Source organism: Lutra lutra, chromosome 8, assembly GCF_902655055.1.
Source record: "Lutra lutra chromosome 8, mLutLut1.2, whole genome shotgun sequence".
Lineage (NCBI taxonomy): Eukaryota > Metazoa > Chordata > Mammalia > Carnivora > Mustelidae > Lutra > Lutra lutra.
In genome coordinates this window covers 62,332,189-62,340,196 of record NC_062285.1, presented here as the reverse complement: position 1 = coordinate 62,340,196, position 8,008 = coordinate 62,332,189, and the positions used below count along the sequence as shown (strand labels likewise).

General features: G+C 38.7%; 1 pseudogene; it reads right to left on the bottom strand.

Annotated features, from left to right (window-relative positions):
- Nucleotides 1-4,670: 4,670 nt before the first annotated feature.
- On the bottom strand, nt 4,671-7,310 carry LOC125106921 (ATP synthase F(0) complex subunit C2, mitochondrial-like; annotated as a pseudogene).
- Nucleotides 7,311-8,008: the final 698 nt, after the last annotated feature.

Here is an 8,008-nt window from a genome sequence, read left to right as displayed (position 1 = left end):
CATTCACTAATCCCCGTGGTTCAGCCCCTCCCTTCCCGTTTGATCCACCATGTTCTTCCTCTGTTCTGCTCTGGAGAACACTCCTTCTCCCTTCTGATTCTCCTCAGAAGTACTCTTTCTATGCTCTTTTCGCCCTCCAAAGCATTCCTTTCTCTCCTCCACATCCATTACACCTGGCACAATGTCTTAATAAGCGTAGGCTTTCACAAAGATAAGAAGTACCACAACTTCAAGCCATTTCTGTGTCCCCACCCCGTGCAGTCCGGTACCTCCACACCCTGCCACCATCCTGAGGGAAGAACAGCCCACTGGCCAGGCTTCCCACCTAAAGTGCAATGCTAGGCTTCATCCAGGCTCTCAATGCTGGTATTACAAAAGGTCTCGCTGCATTTCATACACCCCAGAAAATGATTTCTTTTATATGCCAGGGATAGGACGTGGCATCATAAGAACACCCCCCAGTTATAACTCATAGGGGTTCATTCCGATCACAGACAAGAAACTTCAAATATACCCAAATCCACTTCGTACCACTTAAAAAGCTCTCCCTTCTCACAACTGTGCCAGCTCCGTTAGAAACCATCACTTTTCTTTCCCAGTTACTTATCTTAATGATGAAGTCAGCTGTGTTCAAGTCGGAAGGTGGTGGAACTAGGTGCAAAGAAACAAGATAACCACAAATATCTTGACATTCGGATAATATAATCTCAAAATGGGGGCTCTCCGATGGGTTTTTCTGTTTCCAGATTTTAATGTTCACATCAAATCAGAGACATCTCACTTGCCTAGAGACTCCTACCCCCAGTGTTAACACAAATAGTAAGGCCACTCTGCTTGCAGCAGAGACGAAAATAACCTCAGCAGAGTTTTCACCCGAAACATAAGCCATCTTGTGAGACACTGAGTATAAATGAAGAATGTGCCCAAATAGTTCCTGGATATCCTAAAAATTCACCTTAAAGAATGATAACAATTTGGATTTAAGGTCATAGGTCAGCTTTAAAAATAATCAAAACTCTCTAATCCTGGAAGGAATAAATAATTGCAAAAGAAAACAAACAAAAACAAGATAAGTGGCTCCACAGGAGATAAAGCCATATGAACGAGAGGAGGATATTGTAAATTCCTGCATGTGTTAAAGAATCACATTAGAGGGTATATTATACGATTACCTTCAACATTAGTCTCAAACACCAAGTATTAATTAGATTCTTGCCCTTATAACTTGGTGTTTTCTGAGTCTATACAATTACTTCCTTTCTGGTCAACTTACCAGATTTAAGGCAATGCATTTGAGAGGAAAACGAAAGGGGTTTGTTATCAGTACAGGCAATACAAACAACATCTTATCACTGTCCTAATTTTTAAATAAAACATAATTTTAAAGTCCAAAACTTAATGCTGTTCATGACTGTTCGCTTTTTAAAAAGAGCCTATCATTTAAAGCACCTCCATCACAATTCCATTGACAAGTACTAAAAATAAATCTCATTAGGGTCTGAGTATCTCCCCATGACTCTGCTTAGACCTGTCTTCTTCCCCTTGAGCCTCATAAGTTCATGCCCAAACCACCTCTTGCAAAATGGGAGGCAAGTTTTAAAAGCCAGAATTATTTCCACATTTCTTCTATTTCTTATCTTCTTCTATTCCTTATAAAACGTCTAAAGCATATATGCTAAGGTTGATGGTGAACCCCTTCAACAGAGTATTAGGCTGTCTTTCAACTTCACTTTAATAGAATGTTGTAAAACTCCATGATCTCTAAAGTTCTTTTTTCCAGAGAAATAGGTGTTTGTGATATCACTTTGTATGAATAGATTTAAGTAGAGTTGGTATGTACATCCTAGCCTTCAAAACAATCTTGCATCTCCCCTTAAATGTTAGACAGCTTAATGGATTAGGTTTCTAGAAAGCAAGGTGGTTACTTAGGGGCAGGGCAGGGCATGGAGGTGAGTTTACCAGTAGCCTTCATCACAGTATGGAAGCTCAGTGGAAAGATGTTTGCTCCATTATTAATGATGACTATTAATGTGTCCCTTGAAAAAAACAGGCTACTGGCCAGGTCTATACAACCAGCAGTAGGAGCCTTGCTCTCAAGTTTCTCAGTCAGCAATAGGGCAGGTATGCTTGTCTACCCCACTTCCAAAACACATATCAAGAGGAGAAGGGAAGAGAGGAAGAGAGATTTCCATTTTGCTTCTACTTCTAAATGCCCCATCAGTCTTGAAGGAACAAGTGACGGTAAGTTACTGAGGAGTGCCTTATACACCAAAGTACGCCTCATCTCAGAGCAAGACCAGTGATAGTTCTCTTCAGTTCAGGCAGAAACAATTCTCTGGGCAGATTAAGTTCATATACGTGTCTGCATGTGTGCACACACATGCACAAAGTACCCCCAAAATGGGGAAAAACTCTTCTCTAAGGCTAGGAGGGAAAGGAGTATTTTCTCATTATCAATTTCCATATGGGAATTTCCAGCAGTTACAACTGGAATTATTTTCTGTCAGGATAACTAATTCATTAAACAAATACTTATTGGGTGCCCTTATGTGCTAATGATCCTAACACTCTCCTGTAAAATATTTTCCTCCTTAAAAGAGAAAAGAAACGAATGTCATACCTTCGGCAAAAACATCTCCCACTCAGACAACAGACATAATCATTACTAATGAGGTGTCTTATTTCAGTCTACAGACTCGTCATTCCAAAATGGCCAATTGACAGAAGATGGTCCGCTTCTCACCCACAAGATGATCTATAATTCCAGCTCGTTTTGCCTCTTTAGATTGTTATGTCTATTATAAAAACACAGAAATTTCTACATCTCAGGTGATGACCAGGTTACAAAACAGTCATTTAAATCCTTGTTTAGTTCTGAGAGAAAAATAATGTTCCCATAATTTCCACACATTGTTCCTAGTGTTGCCCTTTGAGGTTACATAGAATACTCGAGTCCTCTCCTGTTGGAGTTATAATTATAGTTGGCATTTATTGGATGTTTACTATGTAAAGAGCCTTGTGCTAAATTCTTTATAGACATTATGATGTTATCTCCCTCTGTAAACACAGACACACACCATCCCTTTTTCCAGGCAAAACAAACCAAGATCTTACAGCTGTTTCTCATATGACTGTTTCCAGACCTTCCAACATTTTGATTACCGTCCTCTGGTCAGCTCCATTTTATCAACACCCTCCCCTTAAACCGTGGCACCCTTATCTAGTCACAATCTTCCAGATGTGAATTAAGCAATTCCAAATACAGAATACTATTATTTCCTTGTCTGGAAGGGCTATTTCTCTTGATCTGGCCTAAGAAGATTGGGGGTTTTATTTGTTTGTTTGGTTGATTATGGGGTTTTTGTTTTTGTTTTTGTTTTTGTTTTTGTTTGCAAATCACATGACTTGTTCGTGTTGACCTTGTTGGCAACTAAAACCCTGAGAACTTTTTTGCATAAACCACTTTTCTGCCAAATCTCCACCATCCTGTGCAGTTGATTTTTTAATGCAAAGGAAATGTTTACTTTGTATGCATCTCTCCTTATTAAATTTATTCTCTTTAATTTACTGTTCTTTCCAGCCTATCAAGATCTTCTTGGATCTTATTTTATCGCTCAATGTACTGACTTCCTTTACAGCATCTGAAAATGAAGACAGCATGTATTCTGTTTTCATCTGAGCTGATAATTTCACAAGTTGAATGGCCCTATGTGGCATGTCAGCTAAAATTTTCCACCTAGTTGATAATCAGTTCATTAGCAGGAGATCCTACAGGCCTTCAGTCAGTTTTGAATCTGCCTAATTATTTTTGTCTTCTACATCCCTGTCTTCACCTTGTCCTCAGTGACACCCGGCAACTTTGTCAGATGCTTTGCTGGAATCATGATGCATTTCTCCAACCTATCATGAACAAAAAGACCAGGTATTATAAGTTGTTCTTAGCGGACCCATACTGATTGCTGGTAATTGGATTTTCTTTCTTAACCTAATGAATAATCTATCTCAAAATTTACTATAGAATCTTTCCAAAAATCAGTAGAGTTTAGTTGTTTGTTCCTAAAATTCAATGTTCTTCCCTGCACCCACTCATATGCACTTGGTAAATATTAAGACAATATTGGCTTACCTTCATTCTTAATACCTCTTTTTTTTCTAAGATTACTGACATTGGGGTTGGATTCTTTTCTCCAGTCAATCCACTGAAATGAAATCCAACTTTATCTGGTTCCCTGAATTCATTTAAAGCAGACAGATACCTTTTTCCATTCTCTTGTGTCTTTAGGTACTCAAGTCTTTTTTGATATTATTTTATTATTTCCAACTTGAATGTATTTTTCATAATAACCCTGATAGGTAGGTGGGTCAGTTATTTTTATCCTCTTTTCTTTTGAAGTCACTGAGACTCAATGAGATTAATTGAGCAGTTATTGAGTAGCAAAGTTGGAATTTACCCAATTGTCTTACCACCAAATCCAATGCTTTTTAAACCACTTTTGGTGTTTCCTTTCCTAAATAGCCAGGGAAAATGTTGCCTTTTTTTTTTCTTATTAATACAGCATGTATTTGTCTTCCCTCTGTCAAACCCTGAGCCAACTACTTTCCTCAGCCTGCCTAGGGAGGTATAGGAAAAGGAACATACAGCATAGATGAGACACGGGAGAAAGATCTATGGGAGGTGGAGACAGCTCCTTCACATGGCAAAGAGGATGAGAAAGGCCACCAACAGGCAAAAGAGCCCCATGGCCTCCGAGAGGGCAAAGCCCAGAATGGTGTAAGAGAAGAGTTGTTGCTTCAGGGAGGGATTCCTGGCATAACCAATGATAAGGGTCCCAAACACAGCTCCAGTTCCAGCCCCAGAGCCAGCCACCCCTGTCATGGCAGTCCCAGCCTCAATGAACTTGGCTGCTGTATGGACGTCCCTTGAAATGGCACTGGTTTGGAAGCTGTGGCTAGGAATAAGTGAGGTCAGGGGATGTGGGGCTGCCAAGATGCTGAGGCCCTTATAAGGTGCCTCATCTGTCAGTGTCTCGGGTGGTTTTAGCACCACTGCAGACAGTGATCAGCTCAACAGCTTAGAGGTGCTCCTGGCCAAGAACGGGGTGGAGACGAACTTTGCAGAGGTGTACGTTTTTAGGGGATGAGCGGCTGTGGCAGGAGAGCTGCTCCCAGGGCAGAGAAGACAGAGAGGGGAGGGGCAAAATGTTGCCTTTTTAACTGAATCTGTATGTTTTGTGTTTCTGAAAAAATTAAAAGTCAAAGTTAAGTAAACTTGGGTTTATCCCTCTTTGTTTTTATGCCAGAATACTGGAATCCAAATTTATTATCTCGTCCCTCAGATCTGCACCAGAAATTATCTACTAGTTATGTTCTTTCTTGTTGTGTTTTACTTTTAAATGTCTTACTTTACATGTGTTTCAATCTTCTTTTAAACTAGACCACAAATAAATCTTAAATAATACATGTAGGTTGGCTCTTTTCCTCAAGGAACCCCAATACAGCTAGTAAAACAATATCCCTGTTGTCAGCTCCTTCCTTGTCATAACTTCAGACAGATTTTCATTCCCTAGAGAGTTAGAGATGTTGGGATTGCTACTTAATCCACAAGCAGTTGATTGGGTCACTCCATGAAACTGCTCTGCCATTCCTACCAGAAGAAAAATTTATCATCCTTTAATAAAAACAAAGAGCCTTTCTTCTTGGGGTGCCAGTGTGGCTCAGTCGGTTAAGCATCTGCTTTCAGCTCAGGTCAAGATCTCAGGGTCCTGGGACCAACCCCCCCAGGTTGGACTCCCTGCTCAGTGGGGAGTCTGCTTCTTGTACTCTCTCTCTCTCTATGTCAAATAAATAAATAAAATCTTTAAAAATAATAAATAAATAAATAAATAAATAAATAAAAACAAATAAATTTACCTATAAACAATCAAAGACTATGTAAAGATAGATCAAAATCACAAAAGAAGACAAGCTTTACAAATAAAGGCAATGGTTGAAAATGTAACAATGATTTACATAGGTATAAATGCATGTAAAGGATTTATGCTTAAGAATATATTCTCTTTGTATTTGCAAATGACATATCAGATAAAGGTCTAGTGTCCAAAATCTATAAAGAACTTAGCAAACTCAACACCCAAAGAACAAATAATCCAATCAAGAAATGGGCAGAGGACATGAACAGACATTTCTGCAAAGACGACATCCAGATGGCCAACAGACACATGAAAAAGTGCTCCACATCACTTGGCATCAGGGAAATACAAATCAAAACCACAATGAGATATCACCTCACACCAGTCAGAATGGCTAAAATTAACAAGTCAGGAAATGACAGATGCTGGCGAGGATGCGGAGAAAGGGGAACCCTCCTACACTGTTGGTGGGAATGCAAGCTGGTGCAACCCCTCTGGAAAACAGCATGGAGGTTCCTCAAAATGTTGAAAATAGAACTACCCTATGACCCAGCAATTGCACTACTGGGTATTTACCCTAAAGATACAAACGTAGTGATCCGAAGGGGCACGTGCACCCGAATGTTTATAGCAGCAATGTCTACAATAGCCAAACTATGGAAAGAACCTAGATGTCCATCAACAGATGAATGGATAAAGAAGATGTGGTATATATACACAATGGAATACTATGCAGCCACAAAAGAAATGAAATCTTGCCATTTGCGATGACGTGGATGGAACTAGAGGGTATCATGCTTAGCGAAATAAGTCAATCGGAGAAAGACAACTATCATATGAGCTCCCTGATATGAGGGAGAGGAGATGCAACATGGGGGGTTAAGGGGGTAGGAGAAGAGTAAATGAAACAAGATGGAATTGGGAGGGAGACAAACCATAAGTGACTCTTAATCTCACAAAACAAACTGAGGGTTGATGGGGGGAGAGAGGTTGGGAGGGGGGGTGGGATTATGGACATTGGGGAGGGTATGTGCTATGGTGAGTGCTGTGAAGTGTGTGGACCTGGCGATTCACAGACCTGTACCCTTGGGGATAAAAATATATTATATGTTTATAAAAAATAAAATTTTAAAAAAAAGAATATATTCTCTTTGGTTTTCATTGCTTTTTCTGTGTTGTATGTAAATTACAATTTTTTTACAGTTATACTGCTTGTGGTTCTTAGACCTTCTTAAATCTGTTGTTTGGTTTCTTTCATTAGTTTTGCAAATTTTTCAGCCATTATCTTTTCCAATATTATTTCTGATCCATTCTGTCTCCTCTCCTCAATCCTTCTTGGACTCCCATAATATATATATATTATTACCTCTTCTCACTGTATCCTCTATATTTTTTAGCCATGCTTATTTTTCTCCATGTTCACTCTTGATATTTTCTTCTCATCTTTCTTCTAATTTTCTAATTATCTCTTTATCTATGTCTTTTATTAAAATTAAGAAAAAGTCTTTTTTTGTGTTGTTATTGTATCTTATAATTTCCAGTTTTAGTCTTAAATGTGCAACATGGCCTTATCTCTTTGAACACAGTAAACATTTTTATTTTAGTTTCTGTCTGATGACTACAGTATTGGCAATCCCTGGTAGGCCTTTTTCTATTGTCTGTTTCTGTTGTGTTTTGTTCATAAAGTTTATCACTTCATATGTTGGGTTATTTTCTATTTTGTGCTCCATGCTATATTTATAGAACTACTTGTAGAATTCATCTGTAGTCAATAATGATGGTTTCTTTTTCCAAAGAAGTTTTATGTACATTCATATCAGGTAGCTGGAGGCATGAACAATTTGAGAACTTGAATCTAATTTCAAGGATTGAGATGATTTAAAATTAACCTGAGCTCTTTAAGATTTCTGTCTGCTTTGGGTTTACCCTTACATTTTGAGTATGAACTTTCAAAATACAGCCTAATTGAGGCAGTTCCACCAGAACCCTCAACAACTTGGTAAATCCTGTACTCTAATCTCTACTCTAGACCCATGAAGCTATCAAAACCTTTGCTTACATTCCCATTGCAAAGAAAAAAAAATTTGTTTTGATGCGGG